General features: G+C 41.3%; 1 pseudogene; it reads left to right on the plus strand.

The window, feature by feature from the left end:
• Positions 1-400: 400 nt before the first annotated feature.
• LOC125507368 overlaps positions 401-23,392 on the plus strand; it is a 97,421-nt pseudogene continuing 74,429 nt past the window's right edge.

A 23,392-nucleotide genomic window follows, 5' to 3' on the forward strand; every position in this document is an offset into this window, starting at 1 on the left:
AATACGTTCCGCACCAGAGTGGTGCGGTAATCCTATTCTGGAGATCATGTTACTTGACCATGACGAACCTACGAAGTATGAGGAAGCGATGATGAGCCCAGATTCCATGAAATGGCTTGAAGCCATGAAATCTGAGATGAGATCCATGTATTAGAACAAAGTATGGACTTTGATTGACTTGCCCGTTGATCAGTGAGCCATTAAGAATAAATGGATTTTCAAGAGGAAGACAGACGCTAATAGTAGTGTTACTATCTACAAAGCTCGAATTGTCGCAAATGGTTTTCGTCAAGTTCAAGATGTTGACTACAATGAGATTATCTCACTCGTAGCGATGCTTAAGTTTGTCTGAATCATGTTAGCAATTGCCACATTTTATGAAATCTGGCAAATGGATGTCAAGACTGCATTCCTTAATGGATTTCTTAAAGAAGAGTTGTATATGATGCAACCACAAGGTTTTGTCGATCCTAAAGGTGCTAACAAAGTGTGCAAGCTCCAGCGATCCATTTATGGACTGGTGCGACCTCTCGGAGTTGGAATATATGCTTTGATAGTGTGATCAAAGCATATGGTTTTATACAGACTTTTGGAGAAGCCTGTATTTGCAAGAAAGTGAGTGGGAACTCTGTAGCATTTCTAATATTATATGTGGATGACATATTGTTGATTGGAAATAATACATAATTTCTAGATAGCATAAAAGGATACTTGAATAAGAATTTTTCAATGAAAGACCTCGGTGAAGCTGCTTATATATTGGGCATCAAGATCTATAGAGATAGAACAAGACGCTTAATTGGACTTTCACAAAGCACATACCTTGATTAAGTTTTGCAAAGGTTTAAAAAGATCAGTCAAAGAAAGAGTTCTTGCCTGTGTTACAAGGTATGAAATTGAGTCAGACTCAATGCCCGAGCACTTCAGAAGATAGAGAGAAAATGAAAGTCATTCCCTATGCCTTAGCCATAGGTTCTATCATGTATGCAATGCTGTGTACCAGACCTAATGTGTGCCTTGCTATAAGTTTAGCAGGGAGGTACCAAAGTAATCCAGGAGTGGATCACTGGACAGCGGTCAAGAACATCCTGAAATACCTAAAAATGACTAAGGATATATTTCTCGTTTATGGAGGTGACAAAGAGCTTGTCGTAAATGGTTTCGTCGATGCAAGCTTTGACACTGATCCGGATGACTTATGCAAGATGACATGATGTAGAGGGATAAACTCATGCAATATGATGTAAACCCCATCTTTTTATCCTCAATGGCAATAATACAATACCTATTGTTTCCCTTTTCTGTCACTGGGATCGAGCACCGCAAGATTGCTAAGCACTTCTCCCATTGCAAGAAAGATCAATCTAGTAGGCCAAACCAAACTGATAATTCGAAGAGACTTGCAAAGATAAACCAATCATACATAAAAGAATTCAGAGAAGATTCAAATATTGTTCATAGATAAACTTGATCATGAACCCACAATTCATCGGATCTCGACAAACACACCGCAAAAGAAGGTTGCATCGAATAGATCTCCAAGAGAATCGAGGAGAACTTTGTATTCAGATCCAAAGAGAGAGAAGAAGCCACCTAGCTACTAGCTATGGACCCGAAGGTCTGAAGTAAACTACTCACACATCATCGGAGGGGCCATGGAGTTGATGTAGAGGCCCTCCGTGATCAATGCCCCCTTCGGCGGAGCTCCGAAAAAGGCCCCAAGATGGGATCTCTTGGGTACAGAAGGTTGCGGCGGTGGAAATAGGGTTTCGTGGTGATCCTGGATGTTTGCGGGGTATATGGATATATATAGGAGGAAGAAGTAGGTCGGTGGAGAAACGAGGGGCCCACGAGGGTGGAGGGCGCGCCCAGGGGGGTAGGCGTGCCCCCTGCCTCGTGGCCTCCTCGATTGTTGAAGTGGGGACTTTTTATACTATTTTTGGGACTAACATATTGATCCAGTGCCCAGTGCCAGTTCCTATTTGTTGCATGTTTTATGTTTCGTAGAAAAGCCATATCAAATGGAGTCCAGACGGGATAAAAACGGACGGAGATTATTTTTTGGAATATATGGAAAATTTGGGAAGAAAAATCCACGCGAGACGGTTCCCGAGGGGGACACGAGGTAGGGGGCGCGCCCCACCCCCCCTGGGCGCGCCCCTGACCCTCATGGGCCCCTCGTAAGGCGATTGATGATATTCTTTTGCCGCAAGAAAGCTAATTTTCAGGAAAAAATCACGGCGAATGTCGGGGATATACCCCGTGGCGTAAACCGGCCGGAAGTATAAACCGGCCGGACTGGATGACTCACTGGTAACCTGCCCGGAGCTTGGCGGTTCACGGGCTACCCGCCCGGTCTTGGCGGTTCATTAGTAACTCGGCGGGCGGGTCAAATGGATGACGAGGCCCATGGCCCAGAAGGCCGGTTCACGTTTAATGGTGGGCCGGTTTATGAGGAAAGCACAAAGAACATTTATCTTACAAAAGAGTTAAGACCTGGACTTGTATCCGGTTAGTATTAGAGATAGACTAGTCCTAATCCTAATAGGACTCCACATGTAAACCGCCCCTTCAACATATATAAGGAGGGGCAGGGCTCCTAAAAGAGGAAAAAGTTCCACAAGTTGGACAAGTTAGGTTTAGACAATAGCTCTCGAGATAGAGCACTCTTGTAACCGTCATCATCATCATCAATATCAATGAAGCAGGATGTAGGCTTTTACCTCCACCGTGAGGGGCCGAACCTGGGTAAAACATTGTGCCTCTCGTTCCGCTCAACCCCTCTCAAGCTACCACATAGATGCGTTGGCCTCGCGACTAAGTCCTGAAACTAAGGACATCTGCCGTGACAATTCCACGACAGTTGGCGCCCACCGTGGGGCTCTCGCACGGTGGTGTTGAGTTCTTGGAGGGATCTGTCTCTAAGGGATCGAGAAGTTCGCAATTCATCGGATGAAGAATATCCAAAAAATTAGGGTTACTCCTGTACGCCATTGCAAGTCACTGGGATCATGGTTTTCATCTACATCAATTACCGAGAGGATTAAATCATTGCAGCTGCTACACTCGCGGAAATTATGGTCAAATACTAGTAGTTGCATGGTTTACGAGATCTGATTGATTTTGGAATAGTACTATGTACTACTTCTAGTACGTGATCTCTAATCAGAGCAAGTTTGGATTGATCGATTCCGATGCATCATGTGAAGACTCAAGAAGCATCAAGGAGAGGTTCCAGCGCAACAATGTGGAACAAGCCGGCTTAAAGGATATGGGTCCAGACAAGATCGGGTCTCAGAAGGAATCCGGCCTATCCTGCACGACTGGTTGGAGATTAAAATTAGAATATAATAGAAGCGCCACGACCTGGAAGATGCGGAGATGGATTCGTCCAAAACTACCACGTCTCGGAGGAGGAAAAACGCGCCTTGACCGCTTCATCGTCTCCGCTCCAGGCCACCCTCACCTCGTCGAACTACTGCAGGAGGCTAAGTACAGAGAGTTTTGAACAATTACAACTAGTGCAGCTACTCGCTGGCCAGAAGCAAAGGAATACTCCATACGCGTTTAATCTACTTCAGATTGTCTAGTGAGTTTCGGCCACGAGAAGCAAAATGAGTTTTGGGTTCAATCCCCTGCTGTTACACCCACCAGAACCTGGAGGGGCCAGCATGACTAAAGATCAAATAAAGAAAGTAATGATTTGGAGAAGGAATCGAACATGGATTGGTCAAGTCGTCAACGACCCGGAGGAGGATGCAGCAGTGGCTGGCCCGGCCACCGCCGCAGTGGCCATGGATGCACCCGGGCTACCTGTGCCCGCATCTCAAGCCGGACCTGCCTCACAGCCGCCTCCGCCGTGGCCTGAGCCACCGCCTCCGTGGCCTCACCTGTGCCCGCGCCTCAAGTCGGTCCTACCTGGAGGCCGTCTCCGCCCTCACCTCCGCCTTGTTTACGGATCGCCTCAAGTCACCGCGGCCGTGTTTTTGCCTCGGATTTTCTGCTCTCAAATCGCCATGGCCAAATCAGTTGCCGCCAGCGAGATGCTGTCACTTCAAACCGTTGTGCTGACTCGTCTCCGCCTCGCATAGCCAGTAGGGTTTGCAATATGTTCATGATTTGCTTATGGTGGGTGGCGTGAGTGACAGAAGCATATACCCGAGTAAGTAGGTTGTTTGTGTATGGGATAAAGAGGACTTGGTGCTTTAATGCTATGGTTGGGTTTTACCTTAATGATCTTTAGTAGTTGCGGATGCTTGCTAGAGTTCCAATCATAAGTGCATATGATCCAAGTAGAGAAAGTATGTATGCCTCTCCCTCAAATAAAATTGCAATAATGATTACCGGTCTAGTTATCGATTGCCTAGGGACAAATAACTTTCTTGTACCAAAAAGTTCTTTACTAAAACTAACTTAGTTGTGTATTATCTAAACAGCCCCTACTCTTTATTTACATGCTCTTTATTACCTTGCAAACCTATCCAACAACACCTACAAAATACTTCTAGTTTCATACTTGTTCTAGGTAAAGCGAACGTCAAGCGTGCGTAGAGTTGTATCGGTGGTCGATAAAACTTGAGGGAATATTTGTTCTACCTTTAGCTCCTCGTTGGGTTCGACACTCTTACTTATCGAAAACTGTTGCGATCCCCTATACTTGTGGGTTATCAAGACCTTATTCTGGCACCGTTGCCGGGGAGCAATAGCGTGGGGTGAATATTCTCGTGTGTGCTTGTTTGCTTTATCACTAAGTAATTCTTATTTGCCGTTCTTAGTTGTTCTTTATCTTTAGTTATGGAAATGGAACACGAAATACCAAAAAATTAGGTGTACTTGCTACTCATGGAGATGAGGAACCTCCTAAAACTGTCGATGCTCATTATGTGAAAGATATTATGTACTACTTTGATAATGCCGAGAAAACCCCATTCAATTATATAATGGGAGACACATTGGATCAAAGTTAATACTTTAGGGATTATCGCTTGACTCAAAAAGGGAAACTATTATGGGATCAAATTTATATGTTGTATTGGTATGCTAGGCAACTATGCTTGATATATGATTATACTTGTTGCTCTAGGATGAAGGCTCCACACCTTCCCTTTTCTTGCAAATTTAATGATGATAAAACCTTGGCTTCTTATGCTAATGGTATATATGATTGCTATGATGTGGAACAAATATAAGAATTTGTTGCATTTATGGATGCTTATGAAATTGAATCTTTGTTTAAAGAGTGTGAAAATTTTGATGATTCAGTTTATAGACCTAAAAATTTAGCTATCCTTAAATATTGCTATGAGAATTATAAATTCGACTCCGATAGTGATGATTTTATTGAGAAAGTCCCCGTTGTCCAAGAAAAGACTAATATTTTGTAGGAGTCTATGGAAGAAGAAATTGATGAAACTGTGAGCTCATTGGATGAAAAAGATGATGAGGAGAGCGAAGAACAAAAGGAGGAAGAGCGGATTAGCTACCCGTGCCCACCTTCTAATGAGAGTAACTCTTCAACTCATACATTGTTTAATTTCCCTTCATGCTTACCGAAGGATGATTGCTATGATGATTGTTATGATCCCGTTGATTCTCTTGAAATATCCCTTTTTGATGATGCTTGCTATGCTTGTGGCCAAGATGCCAATATGAATTATGCTTATGGAGATGAACTTGCTATAGTTCCTTATGTTAAACAAGAAATTGTTGCTATTGCACCCACGCATGATAGTCCTATTATCTTTTTGAATTCTCCCTACTACACTATATCGGAGAAGTTTACTATTGTTAAGGATTATATTGATGGGTTGGTTTTACTACTGCACATGATGATTTTGATAGATATAATATGCATGTTCTTGCTGATCCTACTTGCAATTATTATGAGAGAGGAACTACATCTCCACCTCTCTATGTTTCCCACATGATAAAATTGCAAGACACTGTTTATACTATGCATTAGCCTTTACTATGTGTGCATGAATTGTTCTTTTATGACATGCTGATGCATAGGAAGAGAGTTATACTTTGTCTTTGCATGATATATGTTACTTTGTGCTCACTACTAAATTACAAATCATTTTTAATTAAAATTGGTTTTGATATACCTTGGGATCCGGGTGGATTCATTACTTGAGCACTATATGCCTAGCTTAACGGCTTTAAAGAAAGCGTTGCCAGGGAGACAACCTGGAAGTGTTAGAGAGTCATTTATTTCTGTTGTGTGCTTTTATAAAGTTTAAAAACAAAAAAATAAAGAGGGGAATCCAAAACTTTTTCAAAAAGGAAACTGAAAGTGAGAGAGACAAGCATTGTTGAAGTGGGGGAGCTCCTTGAACTTTGTTCATGCTCACGGAAACTTTGTGAATCTTGATTACAGAAACTTTTCAACAAAGCCTTTAGGATGTTAACAATGCTTGTTGGTTTGTACGGTGCAGGACAGAAACTTTAGCTGTAGTGCGCGATTTTACATTTTTTGCTGGAACATAAAATGGTTCTGATTCTTTTTGAACTGTCTTTCTATAAAAATTGTTTATGTTTCCTAATTTTGGCAGAATGTTTCAAGTATCAGAAGTATGGTGAATGTTCATATTATTACAGACTGTTCTGTTTTAGACAGATTCTGTTTTTGATGCATAGTTTGCTTGTTTTGATGAAACTATCAAATTATATCAGTGGATTAAGCCATGTAAAAGTTATATTAAAGTAGCAAAAATGCAAAAACAAAATATGAATTGGTTTCCAACAGTACTTAGAGTATTGATTTGCTTTATTATACTAACGGATCTTACCGAGTTTTCTGTTGAAGTTTTGTGTGGATGAAGTGTTCGATGATCGAGAAGGTCTCGATATGAGAAGAAGGAAGAGAGGCAAGAGCTCAAGCTTGGGGATGCCCTAGGCACCCCAAGTAAATATTCAAGGAGACTCAAGCGTCTAAGCTTGGGGATGCCCCGGAAGGCATCCCCTCTTTCTTCAATAAGTATCGGTATGTTTTCGGATTCGTTTCATTCATGTGATATGTGCAGATCTTGGAGCGTCTTTTGCATTTAGATTTCATTTTTCTTTTATGCACCATGCTGGTATGAGATAGTCCTTGGTTGATTTATAGAATGCTCTATGCACTTCACTTAAATCTTTTGAGTATGGCTTTATAGAATGTTTCATGTGCTTCACTTATATCATTTGAAGTTTGGATTGCCTGTTTCTCTTCACATAGAAAACCGCCATTTGTAAAATGCTCTTTTGCTTCACTTATATTTGTTAGAGCATGGGCATATCTTTTGTAGAAAGAATTAAACTCTCTTGCTTCACTTATATCTATTTAGAGAGATGACAGGAATTGGTCATTCACATGGTTAGTCATAAAATCCTACATAAAACTTGTAGATCACTAAATATGATACGTTTGATTCCTTGCAATAGTTTTGCGAAATAAAGATGGTGATATTAGAGTCATGCTAGTGGGTAGTTGTGGATTGTAGAAATACTTGTGTTGAAGTTTGTGATTCCCGCAGCATGCACGTATGGTGAACCGTTATGTGATGAAGTCGGAGCATGATTTATTTATTGATTGTCTTCCTTATGAGTGGCGGTCGGGGACGAGCGATGGTCTTTTCCTACCAATCTATCCCCTAGGAGCATGCGTGTAGTACTTTGTTTCGATGACTAATAGACTTTTGCAATAAGTATGTGAGTTCTTTATGACTAATGTTGAGTCCATGGATTATACGCACTCTCACCCTTCCATCATTGCTAGCCTCTTCGGTACCATGCATTGCCCTTTCTCACCTCGAGAGTTGGTGCAAACTTCGTCGGTGCATCCAAACCCCGTGATACGATATGCTCTATCACACATAAGCCTCCTTATATCTTCCTCAAAACAGCCACCATACCTACCTATCATGGCATTTCCATAGCCATTCCGAGATATATTGCCATGCAACTTCCATCATCATCATGTACATGACTTGAGCATTCATTGTCATATTGCTTTGCATGATCGTAAGATAGCTAGCATGATGTTTTCATGGCTTGTCCGTTTTTTATGTCATTGCTACGCTAGTTCATTGCACATCCCGGTACACCGCCAGAGGCATTCATATAGATTCATATTTTGTTCTAGTTTCGAATTGTAATATTGAGTTGTAAGTAAATAAAAGTGTGATGATCATCACTATTGAGCATTGCCCCAGTGAGGAAAGGATGATGGAGACTACGATTCCCCCACAAGTCGGGATGGGACTCCGGACTTTAAAAATAAATAAAAGAGGCCAAAGAAGCACACATATTAAAGAGAGGCCAAAGAAGCCCACCAAAACAAAAAAAACAAAAAATGAGAGAAAAAGAGAGAAGGGGCAATGTTATCCTTTTACCACACTTGTGCTTCAGAGTAGCACCATGTTCTTCATATAGAGAGTCTCTTGAGTTATCACTTTCATATACTAGTGGGAATTTTCATTATAGAATTTGGCTTGTATATTCCGATGATGGGCTTCCTCAAATGCCCGAGGTCTTCATGAGCAAGCAAGTTGGATGCACACCCACTTAGTTTCCAGTTTGAGCTTTCATACACTTATAGCTCTTAGTGCATCTGTTGCATGGAAATCCCTACTCCTCACATTGACATCAATTGATGAGCATCTCCATAGCCCGTTGATTAGCCGCGTCGATGTGAGACTTTCTCCCTTTTGCCTTCTCCACACAACCTCCACCATCATATTCTATTCCACCTATAGTGCTATATCCATGGCTCACGCTCATGTATTGCGTGAAAGTTGAAAAGGTTTGAGAACATCAAAAGTATGAAACAATTGCTTGGCTTGTCATCAGGGTTGTGCATGATTTGAATATTTTGTGTGGTGAAGATGGAGCATAGCCAGACTATATGATTTTGTAGGGATAACTTTCTTTAGCCATGTTATTTTGAAAATACATGATTGCTTTATTAGTATGCTTGAAGTATTATTATCTTAATGTCAAATGATAGACTATTGCTTTGAATCACTCGTGTCTTAATATTCATGCCATGATTAGATATGTGATCAAGATTATGCTAGGTAGCATTGCACATCAAAAATTATCTTTTTTATCATTTACCTACTCGAGGATGGGCAGGAATTAAGCTTGGGGATGCTGATACGTCTCTATCTTATCTATAATTTTTGTTTGTTCCATGCCAATATTCTACAACTTTCATATACTTTTGGCAACTTTTTATACTATTTTTGGGACTAACATATTGAACCAGTGCCCAGTGCCGGTTCCTGTTTGTTGCATGTTTTATGTTTCGCAGAAAATCCATATCAAACGGAGTCCAAACGGGATAAAAACGGATAAAGTTTTTTTTTGGAATATATGGAAAATTTGGGAAGAAAAATCCATGCGAGATGGTTCCCGAGGGGGGCACGAGGTAGGGGGCGCGCCCCTGACCCTTGTGGGCCCCTCGTAAGGCGGTTGATGCTATTCTTTTGCCGCAAGAAAGCTAATTTTCAGGAAAAAATCACGGCGAAGGTTTCAGTCCAATCGGAGTTACGGATCTCCATATATATACGAAACGGTGAAAGGGCAGAATACCAGAACGCAGAAACAGAGAGAGACAGATCCAATCTCGGAGGGGCTCTCGCCCCTCCCATGCCATGAAGGCCAAGGACCATAGGGGAAACCCTTCTCCCATCTAGGGAGGAGGTCGAGGAAGAAGAAGAAGAAGAAGAAGAAGAAGAAGAAGAAGAAGAAGGGGCCCCCTCTCCCCTTTTCTTCTGGTGGCGCCGGAACGCTGCCATGGCCATCGTCATCACCGCAATCTTCACCAACAACTTCACCGCCATCATCACCAACTCTTTCCCCCTCTATGCAGCGGTGTAACCCCTCTTTTACCCGCTGTAATCTTGACATAAACATGGTTCTCAACGCTATATATTATTTCTCAATGATGTATGGCTATCCTATGATGTTTGAGTAGATCCATTTTATCCTATGGGTTAATTGATGATCAAGATTGGTTTTTGTTGCATGTTTTATTATTGGTGCTGTCCTATGGTGCTCTCCGTGTCGCGCAAGCGTGAGGGATCCCCACTGTAGGCTTTGCAATATGTTCATGATTTGCTTATGGTGGGTGGCGTGAGTCACAGAAGCATATACCCGAGTAAGTAGGTTGTTTGCGTATGGGAAAAGAGGACTTGATGCTTTAATGCTATGGTTGGGTTTTATATTAATGATCTTTAGTAGTTGTGGATGCTTGCTAGAGTTCCAATCATAAGTGCATATGATCCAAGTAGATAAAGTATGTTATCTTATGCCTCTCCCTCAAATAAAATTGCAATAATGATTACCGGTCTAGTTATCGATTGCCTAGGGACAAATAACTTTCTCGTAACAAAAAGTTCTTTACTAAAACTAACTTAGTTGTGTCTTTATCTAAACAGCTCATACTTTTTATTTACATGCTCTTTATTACCTTGCAAACCTATCCAACAACACCTACAAAATACTTCTAGTTTCATACTTGTTCTAGGTAAAGCGAAAGTCAAGCGTGCATAGAGTTGTATCGGTGGTCGATAGAACTTGAGGGAATATTTGTTCTACCTTTAGCTCCTCGTTGGGTTCGACACTCTTACTTATCAAAAACTATTGCGATCCCCTATACTTGTGGGTTATCACGCTCCCAAGGGTTTCATTCCATTTGGACTCCGTTTGATATTCCTTTTCGGCGAAACACTGAAAAAGGCAAAAAAAATAACAATTTGGGATGGGCCTCCGGTTAATAGGTTAGTCCCAAAAATAATGTAAAAGTGTAAAAATAAGCCCATTAACATCCAAAATAGATAATATAATAGCATGCAACAATCAAAAATTATAGATATGTTGGAGACGTATCAAGCATCCCCAAGCTTAATTTCTGCTCGTCCTCGAGTAGGTAAATGATAAAAACAGAATTTTTGATGTGGAATGCTTCCTAACATATTTCTCAATGTAATTTTTTTATTGTGGCATGAATGTTCAGATCCGAAAGATTCAAGATAAAAGTTTAATATTCACATAGAAATAATAATGCTTCAAGCATACTAACTAAGCAATCATGTCTTCTGAAAATAACATGGCCAAAGAAAGTTATCCCTACAAAATCATATAGTCTGGATATGCTCTATCTTCATCACACAAAATATTAAATCATGCACAACCCCGATGACAAGCCAAGCAATTGTTTCATACTTTTGATGTTCTCAAACTTTTTCAACCTTCACGCAATATATGAGCGTGAGCCATGGATATAGAACTATGGTGGAATAGAATGGTGGTTGTGGAGAAGACAAAAAAGAGAAGATAGTATCACATCAACTAGGCGTATCAACATGCTATGGAGATGCCCATTAATAGATATCAATGTGAGTGAGTAGGGATTGCCATGCAACAGATGCACTAGAGCTATAAGTGTATGAAAGCTCAACAAAAGAAACTAAGTGGGTGTGCATCCAACTTGCTTGCTCACGAAGACCTAGGGCAATTTGAGGAAGCCCATCATTGGAATATACAAGCCAAGTTCTATAATGTAAAATCCCACTAGTTTATGAAAGTGACAACATAGGAGACTCTCTATCATGAAGATCATGGTGCTACTTTGAAGCACAAGTGTGGAAAAAGGATAGTAACATCGTCCCTTCTCTCTTTTTCTCTCATTTTTTGGGCCTTCTTCCTTTTTTTCTTTTTTGGCCTATTTTCTCTTTTTTTTGTCCGGAGTCTCATCCCGACTAGTGGGGGAATCATAGTCTCCATCATCCTTTCCTCACTGGGACAATGCTCTAATAATGATGATCATCACACTTCTTTTTACTTACAACTCAAGAATTACAACTCAATACTTAGAACAAAATATGACTCTATGTGAATGCCTCCGGCGGTGTACCGGGATATGCAATGAATCAAGAGTGACATGTATGAAAGAATTATGAACAGTCGCTTGCCACAAATACGATGTCAACTACATGATCATGCAAAGCAATATGACAATGATGAAGCGTGTCATAGCAAACGGAACGGTGGAAAGTTGCATGGCAATATATCTAGGAATGGCTATGGAAATGCCATAATAGGTGGGTATGGTGGCTGTTTTGAGGAAGGTATATGGTGGGTTTATGGTACCGGCGAAAGTTGCGCGGTACTAGAGAGGCTAGCAATGGTGGAAGGGCGAGGGTGTATATAATCCATGGACTCAACATTAGTCATAAAGAACTCACATACTTATTGCAAAAATCTATTAGTTATCGAAACAAAGTACTACGCGCATGCTCCTAGGGGGATAGATTGGTAGAAAAAGACCATCGCTCGTCCCCGACCGCAACTCATAAGGAAGGCAATCAATAAATAAATCATGCTCTGACTTCATCACACAACGGTTCACCATACATGCATGCTACGGAATCACAAAATTCAACACAAGTATTTCTCAAATTCACAACTACTCAACTAGCATGACTCTAATATCACCATCTCCATATCTCGAAACAATCGTCAAGTATCAAACTTCTCTTAGTATTCAATGCACTTATATGAAAGTTTTTATTATGCCTAAAACCAAATTTCCATGTTGTTCTAAAGGACTCTCAAAATAATATAAGTGAAGCATGAGTGATCAATTATTTCTATAAAATAGAACCACCGCCGTTCTCTAAAAGATATAAGTGAAGCACTAGAGCAAAAACTATAAAGCTCAAAAGATATAAGTGAAGCACATAGAGTATTCTAAAAATTCTAATTCATTTGTGTCTCTCTAAAAAGATGTGTACAGCAAGGATGATTGTGGTAAACTAAAAAGAAAAGACTCAAGTCATACAAGACGCTCCAAGCAAAACACATATCATGTGGTGAATAAAAATATAGCTCCAAGTAAAGTTACCGATGAACGAAGACAAAAGAGGGGATGCCTTCCGGGGCATCCCCAAGCTTAGGATTTTTGGTGTCCTTGGATTTACCTTGGGGTGCCTTGGGCATCCAAAAGCTTAGTATATTGCCACTCCTTGTTCCATAATCCATCAAATCTTTACCCAAAACTTGAAAACTTCACAACACAAAACTTAACAGAAAAATCTCGTGAGCTCTGCTAGCGAAAGAAAACAAAACACCACTTCAAGGTACTGTAATTAACTCATTCTTTATTTATATTGGTGTTAAACCTACTTTATTAGAACTTCTCTATGGTTTATAAACTCTTTTACTAGCCATAGATTCATCAAAATAAGCAAACAACACACGAAAAAACAGAATCTGTCAAAAAGAGAACAGTCTGAAGTAATATGTAACTAACGCAAACTTCTGGAACCCCCAAAATTCTAAAATAAATTTCTTGACGTGAGGAATTTCTCTATTAATCATCTGCAAAAAGAATTAACTAAATAGCATTCTCCAATAAAAAATGGCAGCAATTCTCGTGAGCGCTAAAGTTTCTGTTTTTTACAGCAAGATCAAAAAGACTTTCCCCAAGTCTTCCCAACGGTTCTACTTGGCACAAACACTAATTAAACACAAAAAACACAACCAAAACAGAGGCTAGATAAATTATTTATTACTAAACAGCAAGGAAAAATATTGGGTTGACTCGCAACAAGTGCTTTTCTTTAAAGCCTTATAGCTAGGCATAAGATTTCAACGATGCTCACATGAAAGACAAGAATTGAAGCACAAAGAGAACATCATAAAACACGTGACAAACGCATCTAAGTCTAATATACTTCCTATGCATAGGCATCTTATAGGCAAACAAATTATCAAGGCAAGCAAAAACTAGCATATGCAAGGAAGCGGAAAGAAACAATAGCACAACATAACGAGAGGTAATTTAGTAACATGAAAATTTCTACCACCACATTTTCCTCTCTCATAATAATTACATGTAGGATTATAATCAAATTCAACAATATAGCTATCACAAAACATATTCTTAACATGATCCACATGTATGCGAAGTTGACACTCTTCAAATAGTGGGATTAACATTAACTAAAGTCATGACCTCACCAAACCCACTTTTATCAAAAACTTCATAAGATTGAACATTCCACAAATATGTGGGATCTAAAGTTGAAACTCTTCCAAAACCACTTTCAATATTATTGCAAACATTATAATCAATCTCATATTCATCATGGGGCTTAAATAAATTTTCAAGATTATAAGAAGAATCACCCCAATCATGATCATTGCAACTAGTAGACATAGCAAAACTAGCATCCCCAAGCTTAGGGTTTTGCATGTTATAAGCACAATTGACATTAATAGAATTTATACTATCATCATTGCAATCATGCTTTATATTCAAAGATCCATCGTGAATCACTCCACAAAGTACTTCATCACAATTTTCAGATTCACGAATTTCAAGCAAAACTTCATAAAGATAATCTAGTGCACAAAACTCACTAGCAATTGGTTCATCATAATTGGATCTCTTAAAAAGATTAGCAAGAGGATGAGGATCCATAGATCTTAGGTTCTCTTCTTAGCAATAAATAAACAACTATTCCAACCAAACGAGCCAAGTAAGACATCAAAGCAAATGGAAAGAAAACAGAAGAAGGGCGAATAAAACAGCAAGGGTGAAGTGGAGGAGAGGAAAACGAGAGGCAAATGGCAAATAATGTAATGCGAAGGGTAAGAGTTGTGATGGGTACTTGGTATGTCTTGACTTGGCGTAGATCTCCCCGACAACGGCGCCAGAAATCCGTCTTGCTACCTCTTGAGCACTGCATTGGTTTTCCCTTAAAGAGGAAAGGGTGATGCAGTAGAGCAGCATAAGTATTTCCCTCAGTTTTTGAGAACCAAGGTATCAATCCAGTAGGAGACCATGCGCGATTCACCTCGTACCTACACAAACAAATAAGAACCTCGCAACCAACACGATAAAGGGGTTGTCAATCCCTTCACGGCCACTCGCAAGAGTGAGATCTGATAGAGATGATAATAATAAGATAAATATTTTTGGTATTTTTATGATATAGATTGAAAGTAAAGATTGCAAAATAAAATAGATTGGAAACTTGTATGATGGAGAATAGACCCGAGGGCCATAGGTTTCACTAGTGGCTTCTCTCAAGATAGCATAAGTATTACGGTGGGTGAACGAATTACTGTCGAGCAATTGATAGAAAAGCGAATAATTATGAGAATATCTTGGTATGATCATGTATATAGGCATCACGTCCGTGACAAGTAGACCGACTCCTGCCTGCATCTACTACTATTACTCCACACATTGACCGCTATCCAGCATGCATCTAGAGTATTAAGTTCATAAGCAGAGTAACGCCTTAAGCAAGATGACATGATGTAGAGGGATAAACTCATGCAATATGAATGTAAACCCCATCTTTTTATCCTCAATGGCAACAATACAATATGTGTCGTTTCCCTTTACTGTCACTGGGATCGAGCACCGCAAGATTGAACCCAAAGCTAAGCACTTCTCCCATTGCAAGAAAGATCAATCTAGTAGGCCAAACCAAGATAATTCAAAGAGACTTGCAAAGATAAACCAATCATACATAAAAGAATTCAGAGAAGATTCAAATATTGTTCATAGATAAACTTGATCATAAACCCACAATTCATCGGATCTCGACAAACACGCCGCAAAAGAAGGTTACATCGAATAGATCTCCAAGAGAATCGAGGAGAACTTTGTATTGAGATCCAAAGAGAGAGAAGAAGTCATCTAGCTACTAGCTATGGACCCGAAGGTCTGAAGTAAACTACTCACACATCATCGGAGGGGCCATGGAGTTGATGTAGAGGCCCTCCGTGATCAATGCCCCCTCCGGCGGAGCTCCGGAAAAGGCCCCAAGATGGGATCTCTTGGGTACAGAAGGCTGCGGTGGTGGAAATAGGGTTTCGTGGTGCTCCTGGATGTTTGCGGGGTATATGGATATATATAGGAGGAGGAAGTAGGTCGGTGGAGGAACGAGGGGCCCACGAGGGTGGAGGGCGCGCCCAGGGGGTGGGCGCGCTCCCCTGCCTCGTGGCCTCCTCGATTGTTTCTTGACATCCACTCCAAGTCTCCTGGATCACATTTGTTCCAAAAATAACGCTCCCGAAGGTTTCATTCCGTTTGGACTCCGTTTGATATTCCATTTCGGCGAAAGACTGAAATAGGCAAAAAAACATCAATTTGGGTTGGGCCTCCGGTTAATAGGTTAGTCCCAAAAATAATATAAAAGTGTAAAAATGAGCCCATTAACATCCAAAATAGATAATATAATAGCATGGAGCAATCAAAAATTATAGATACGTTGGAGACGTATCAACCCATAGTGCCTAGTGCGAGTTGCTGTTTTTTGCTTGTTTTTTGGTTTTCTAGAAAATGAGTACTAAACAGAGTCCAAATGCTACGAAACTTCTTTAGAATCATTTTTGGACATAAGAGACCCTAGAAGCTTTAGGAGGAGACCAACGGATGAACGATGAGACAGCAAGGCAATAGGGCGAGCCCAAGGGGGTGCCCTATGGCTGTTGCCTTGTGGCCCCTTGAGGCTCCATCTAACCTAATTTCACTTCTATAAATTCTCAAATATTAGGAAACCCTTAAAGAGCCACCTGAAACACTTTTTCCACCATCGCAAGATTCTGTTCTTCCGCGATGCCATCTGGAGGCCTTTTCCGGTACTCTGCCAAAGGGGAAACCGATCACGGAGGGCTTCTATATCATCCTTGCTGCCTTGCGATGATGCGTGGGTAGTTCACCATAGACATACGGATCCATAGCAAGTAGGTAGATGGCTTCTTCTCTCTCTCTTTGATCTTCAATACAATGTTCTCCTCAATCTTCTTGGAGTTCTATCCGATGTACTCTTCTTTTGCGGTATGTTTGTTGGGATCCGATGAATTGTGGGTTTATGATCTGAATAATCATTGAAAGTAATTGAGTCTTTTCTGAACTTTATTATGCATTATTGCTATAGCTTTCCATTTCTCTCCGATCTATCCATTTGGTTTGGCCAACTAGATTGGTTTACCTTCAGCACGAGAGGTGCTTTGTAAATGGTTCAATCTTGTCATGCTCTACATCCCAGTGACAGAAGGGGACAAGACACATATTTGTATTGTTTCCATTAAGGATAAAACAACTTGGTTTATTCATATTTATTACGTTTACTTTCTTTACATCATGTCATCTTGCTTAAGGTTTTACTTTGTTTACCATGAACTTAATACCATAGTTGCATGTTGGATAGTGGTCAATTGGTGGAGTAATAGTAGTAGATGCAAGCAGGAGTCGTCCTACTTGTCTAGGACGTGATGCCTATATACATGATCATTGCCATGAATACGTCATAACTATGCCCTTTTCTATCAATTGCCTAACAGTAATTTGTTCACGCATCGTACGCTATGTGTTCGAGAGGGAAGCCTCTAGTGAAAACTATGGCCCCGGGTCTACTTTTTTCGTATTATGAAAACCACAATTCCTTTGCCGAATTTATTTAGCTTTATTTTATTTCGCAAGTTTATATATCTCTATACAAGATTTAATCCTTGCAAGTAATGAGTTCAAACGGATTGACAACCCTCTTGCCCGCGCTGGGTGCAAGTGTTTGCTTTTGTGTGTATAGGTGATGTTCACGAGGCTTTGCGTGATTCTCCTATTGGTTCGATAAGTCTTGGTTCTCACTGAGGGAAATACTTATCTCTACTATACTGCATCTCCTCTCCTCTTTGGGGAAAATCCCAACGCAGCTCACAAGTAGCAATGAGAAGGTGTTGGTGAAGACGTTGATAAAAATGAAGCCTTCGATGATGATAGGAGCATTGGTGATGACGATTGGTTCGATTTCCCCTCCCGGAGGGAAGTTTCCCCAGCGGAATCGCTCCTCCGGAGAGCAAAAGTGCTCCGCTTTGAGATGGCGTCCAAAAGTCTTGAAAGTGCTCTCTTGATTTTTTTTTCTAGGGTAAATGGCCTCATATAGGATAAGAATGTTAGTTCTGGGCCTTTATGGGCCCCACAAGCCACCATGGCGCGCCCTGCGGGATAGGGCGCTCCACTGGTTTTCGGCCCACCGAGGGTCTTCTCTGGTACTTCTTTCTTCCACAATTTTTATATATTACAAAATAAATCTCCATAAATTTTCACGTCTTTTGACCTCCGGAGAGAATTGCTATCTCTGATGTTGCTTCAGGTCAAAATTCAAGCTGCAAGTAATCTCCCGCTTTTAACGTATCTTGCATTTTAAGAGAGAAAGGGCATTAGAATTGCATCACGACAAGTGATATAATTTCAAACAAGATAAATAATAGCAGGAAAACATGACGCAAAATGGACGTATCAACTCCCCAAGCTTAGACTCCACTTGTCCTCAAGCGAATGTCGAACTCAGTAAACATGACCACATGTTTAAACATGACGCAAAACGGACGTATCAACTCCCCAAGCTTTGACTCCACTTGTCCTCAAGAGAGTAAATAGCATATAAATAGCATATAAACATGGCACTGGGCTCTAGGTTAATAGGTTAGTCCAAAAAATCATATAAAATAGCATATAAATGCATATAAAACATCCAAGATTGATAATATAATAGCATGGAACAATCAAAAATTATAGATACGTTGGAGACGTATCACTTGTTTAATCTCATTACTGGCAAGTCAATTTACTCGTTCTGTAATACAATATCCCGTGACTAAACTCAATAGCCACATGAAGCTTCTTGTGATGTTGTATTACCGAGGGGGCCCAGAGATATCTCTCCATCACACGGAGTGACAGATCCTAGTCTCGATTCATGCAACCCAACAGACACCTTCGGAGATACCTGTAGAGCACCTTTGTGATCGCCCAGTTATGAAGTGATGTTTGATAGCACACAAAGTAATCCTTCGGTATCCGGGAGTGGCATGATCTCATGGTCTAAGGAACTTATACTTGACATGAAGAAAGTTGTAGCAAATAACTAAACAATATGATGCTAAGATTGCAGTTGGGTTTGTCCATCACATTATTCTCCTAATAATGTGATCCTGTTATCAAATGACAACTCATGTCTATGGTTAGGAAACCTTAACCATCTTTGATCAACGAGCTAGTCTAGTAGAGGCTTACTAGGGACACAGTGTAGTTTATATATTCACACATGTATTTAAGTTTCCGGTCAATACAAATCTAGCATGAATAATAAACATTTATAATGAACAGGAAATATGATAATAACCAATGTATTGCCTCTAGGGCATATTTCCAATATCGCCACTGTGGCTGGCATTGACGGGCCAACCAGCTGTCTTATCATGCACAGAATTGCGTCATGAGAGCGGTGAGAGCCACCATGGTTCTTGGTTTATCTTGTCTGAGCTGTCGTGCTAGCCATTCATCTTGAATACTGTGTGTGAAGGCGGCAATTGCTTCTGCGTCCGAACAATCCACTATTTGATTTTTCTTTGTTAAGAACCGATTCCAAAACTTCCAGGTAGACTCGCCAGGTTGTTGCTTAATGTGACTCGGGTCGTTGGCATCTGGGGGCCAGACATAGGTCCGCTGGAAGTTCGCTTGGAAGGCATCTTCCAGCTCCTCCCAGTTGCCTGTAGTGTTTTTGGGCAAGCTGTTGAGCCAATGTCTCGCTGGTCCTTTAAGCTTCATTGGTAAATATTTGATGGTGTGGAGGTCATCTCCTCTGGCCATATGGATGTGGAGAAGGAAATCTTCAATCCACACAACCAGGTCAGTTGTTCCGTCGTACTGCTCAATGTTAACAGGTCTAAACCCCTCCAGTAACTGGGGTTGCATGACCTCGTCTGTAAAGCACATCAGGTGTGTTGCTCCTCAGACCCGAGCCACCGTTTGTCTAACATATGTCACTTTCCGTGCCCGGAGGTCATCCCGAGCCTTGTCATGCTTGTCAAGCCATGCCTGATATCCGGGCTGTGCAGCAGGCTTACAGTCCTTTGACCCATACATGGATCGAGATGGGGCCGGTTGGGCGGTTAAGATGCCACGCAAGTCATAGGGCGCGGCAGAGCAAATCGGAATTCTATGCTCATGGCGGGGGATATCAGGAACGTCTCGAAAGCTGCCCCTTGGTCTATCCCGCCCCTAAGGAGGGTGATCTGGTTTATTAGTTTCACCATGTTGCTAAAGCAGGATATTGTCCACTTCTTCATCGAATGTTGGAAGTAGACGACGTCATCGGTAGGATTTATTTTGGTCTGTGTGTCACTTCTAGAGGTCTCGCTCGACTGCGAGGACCTCTACCCACTTGTCATTTGGTGTATCTTGATCGGCTTGAATTTTCTCCCGCCCCTTCATAATGCTCTAGGTGGAGGCAATGAGCCATCGTTGGATGGCTTTCAGAGCGAGGAAGGCCTCCGGGACGACGAACTCGTCCGGGCCGAGGGTAATGTCCTCTTCTGATTCTTACATATAATTGTTATCATCGGGATCGTCAAGATCCTCGTGATTTTCTACCATTCTATCAGTCTGGTTAGGTATGGATTCATCACCATTGGCATGGTCTTCGATGCCAACGTCGTTATCCTAGTCTTCGGTGCCCTCCGGGGTAGTATTGTTGCCCGGAGTACCATTACCGGTATGGTTGTGCCTTGTGCCCCCCTGCTGGTGTGCTTACAACGTTTTGGTCGGCGTGTGGGGGCATTCTTTTTCTCCTCCTTATTCTCGTTGTCCTTACGTGTGTCTACCATGTAGACGTTGTAGGTGGATGTAGCAGTCCAGCTGCCTGTGTTGGTTGGCGTGATGACAAGCATGTCTCCAACAACTTCGTCCATGCCGGTTGCCTCCTCGGAGGTGTAGTATAATACATTGGTTAAATCCTCAACCGAAGCGACTAGGTGGGTGGTGGGTGGGACATTAATTTCCCTATTATCACCTCTACATCCGAACTGGTCATAAACCGAAGTTTACCCGTCTAAAATAAATAGACTCTGAATTTGATCTAGCATGTCGTTTAGAAGTGAAAGGTCCACATGTCCTATCTCTTTATAGTCGGTGGGATCAATCTGCAAAAGGCTCAACGAGGCTCGTGGCACTGCTTCGGAGTGAGCGTCGGCCAGGATGAGGGCCTGGTACGATTCGTGGGAGCTCGGATCCAAACTTGAAGTTGGTTCTGAGGTGACGCTCGACCTGGCGTGAGGGTTGGATATCGGGTCCGAGGTTAAGACCTTGGAATCTACAGGGGGGTCCAGTCGATCTAGCGCCCAACCAGAGAGAGCGAGATCACCGCGGGGTTTAGCGGTGTACTCTAAGCTCCCAAATCTAATGGTCTGATCCGGTGCAAAGTTCTCGATGCGACCGAGGCATTCGGTCATATCAGCATGAAGGACAATGTTGTCGAATTCGAAGAGCTGGCCGGGGACAAAGATGTCGCCGCAGCCAATGTCAGAGTTGATCTGAAGGTGAGCCATTAATCCTTTCTGACCACACGACGAAACCTGTATGGGCCACCAATGTCGGTACTAAAACAGGTGGATCTCGGGTAGGGGGTCCTGAGCTGTTGATCTAGGAAAGATGGTAATAGGGAGGAAACAGGAGACAATGTTTACCCAGGTTCAAGCCCTCCCAAAGAGGTAAAACCCTACATCATTCTTTGATTATATTGATGTGATGGAGTATCAAGTACAAGATGATCTACCTCGAGATAGTATGTTGTATTCTAAACCCTAAGGCAAGTAACTGTGTCTATAAAGACCTAACCCCACGGCTTATATATGCATCGGGGTTACCTACGTTACACATATGGTCGGTTGCCAGTCATGCCGGCTAGTAGGTGATCCTTGAAGTACACGACATATCTTCAAAGGTTTCCATCTTGATCATGTCGAGGTTTATAGCTTTTGGAGTCCTTCCTTGTGGAGATCAGTGGGCCGTAAGCTCGGAACATGAATTGTGTGTCTCATAAGTTAGTACCCCCTAATTCAGGACACCATTACCCAGAAGCGTTCGGGGACGTTTGAGGTGCCAAATTTGGTGACCATGCCCGCCGATGCTCTAAGCTATCGAGAGATGGGAGAGAGAAGGTAGCGAACCGGTAGCCCCTCCAGCCACTTGATGGTGGCCATCCTTCGTAAGTTAGGCCAACTCTAGATTTCGCTTTCCTGGGATCAGCCAAAACGCCACTCCGGTCTTTTTACACGTAGAACCTCATCAGATATACGAACCTAGCTTCGGGGAGCCGGACCATTCGGCCCCGATCTACCATGGATTTGGCAGATCTGGAAGCTAGATGACTACCAAACAGGCCTGATGTTTCACAAAGTGAGTGATACTCTGAGAAAAAATGACGAAATAGATTTTAGGAAAACATTGTTTAATGAATAGTATGATCTCAATTTTATTTCTTCACTGATATTTCATGAAACTTCAAATGTGAGTCGAATAGTCAACTAAGTTTGAGGTGTCAATACTGCACGAAACTTCACAAGTGAGTCGAATGACCAACTAAGTTGGATACCATTTTTTTTCAAACTAGTATTTTTTTTTTCAATTTACTATTCACATGGATGCGTGTGGAATCATGTTCACCTTTTTATCTTCGCTCAAACCATGTACTTACATCTAGTATACATTCATGTTGTGTTTGTTAAGTACTCCAATGTTTTATAATGTAGTGCGTATAATGTATCTTTTTTGCTCAAAAAATAATAATAATGTAATGTAGTGCATATATTTTTTTAAATAAAACCTTTAAACTTTTTTTTGAAAAACTTTTCCAAATTTGTAGAGAAAAATATTTATATATAAAATACTAACCACATATCATTAGATACACGGCGACATATATATTCATACTGTACATATATTCAATATTATAAATAATTTTTTCTGTAAATTTGGTTATAGTTTGCAAAAAAATCATATGCATTTTTACTTTACGGAATCGAGGGATAAAAACAGGTTCATGGAGCGTCGTTTTTTTGTGCGAATGGAGGAGCGAGTTGTTGGTGAGCTCATGAAGCTGCTCTAAATGCAGGGGGTATATTACGTACAGTATACTGTATAGCAGTTAGTATACAACGATGAAGCTGTATACTGCAAAGAAAATATAGAGAATAGGACAAGGAAGTACTGTACCGGAGGCATTGATCGGCCGCCATTGACTCCGACGACTCCTTGGGTCAGAGTTGCCGGTGAGTTTTCCCATCCGATTTATTAAATTCGTGCTGAATATGGATGAAATCCAAATCGACGTACGACATACGGCATTTGAAGGATCCAAAGATACACATGTAATTGTGGCCGTTAATGTTGTAGTGTTAACCTCCTTCCACCAAAATGTTCACCGCGGGATTTTTCTTACGCACGAATCTACTATATTTGCTAGAGATCGCAAATGCTGAAGGCCTTGTTGGTGTGAACCCACAAAATCTACTTTAATCCTATCCGATTTATCAAATTCTCCTTGAA

The sequence above is a fragment of the Triticum urartu genome, chromosome 5 (assembly GCF_003073215.2).
Source record: "Triticum urartu cultivar G1812 chromosome 5, Tu2.1, whole genome shotgun sequence".
Taxonomy (NCBI): Eukaryota; Viridiplantae; Streptophyta; class Magnoliopsida; order Poales; family Poaceae; genus Triticum; species Triticum urartu.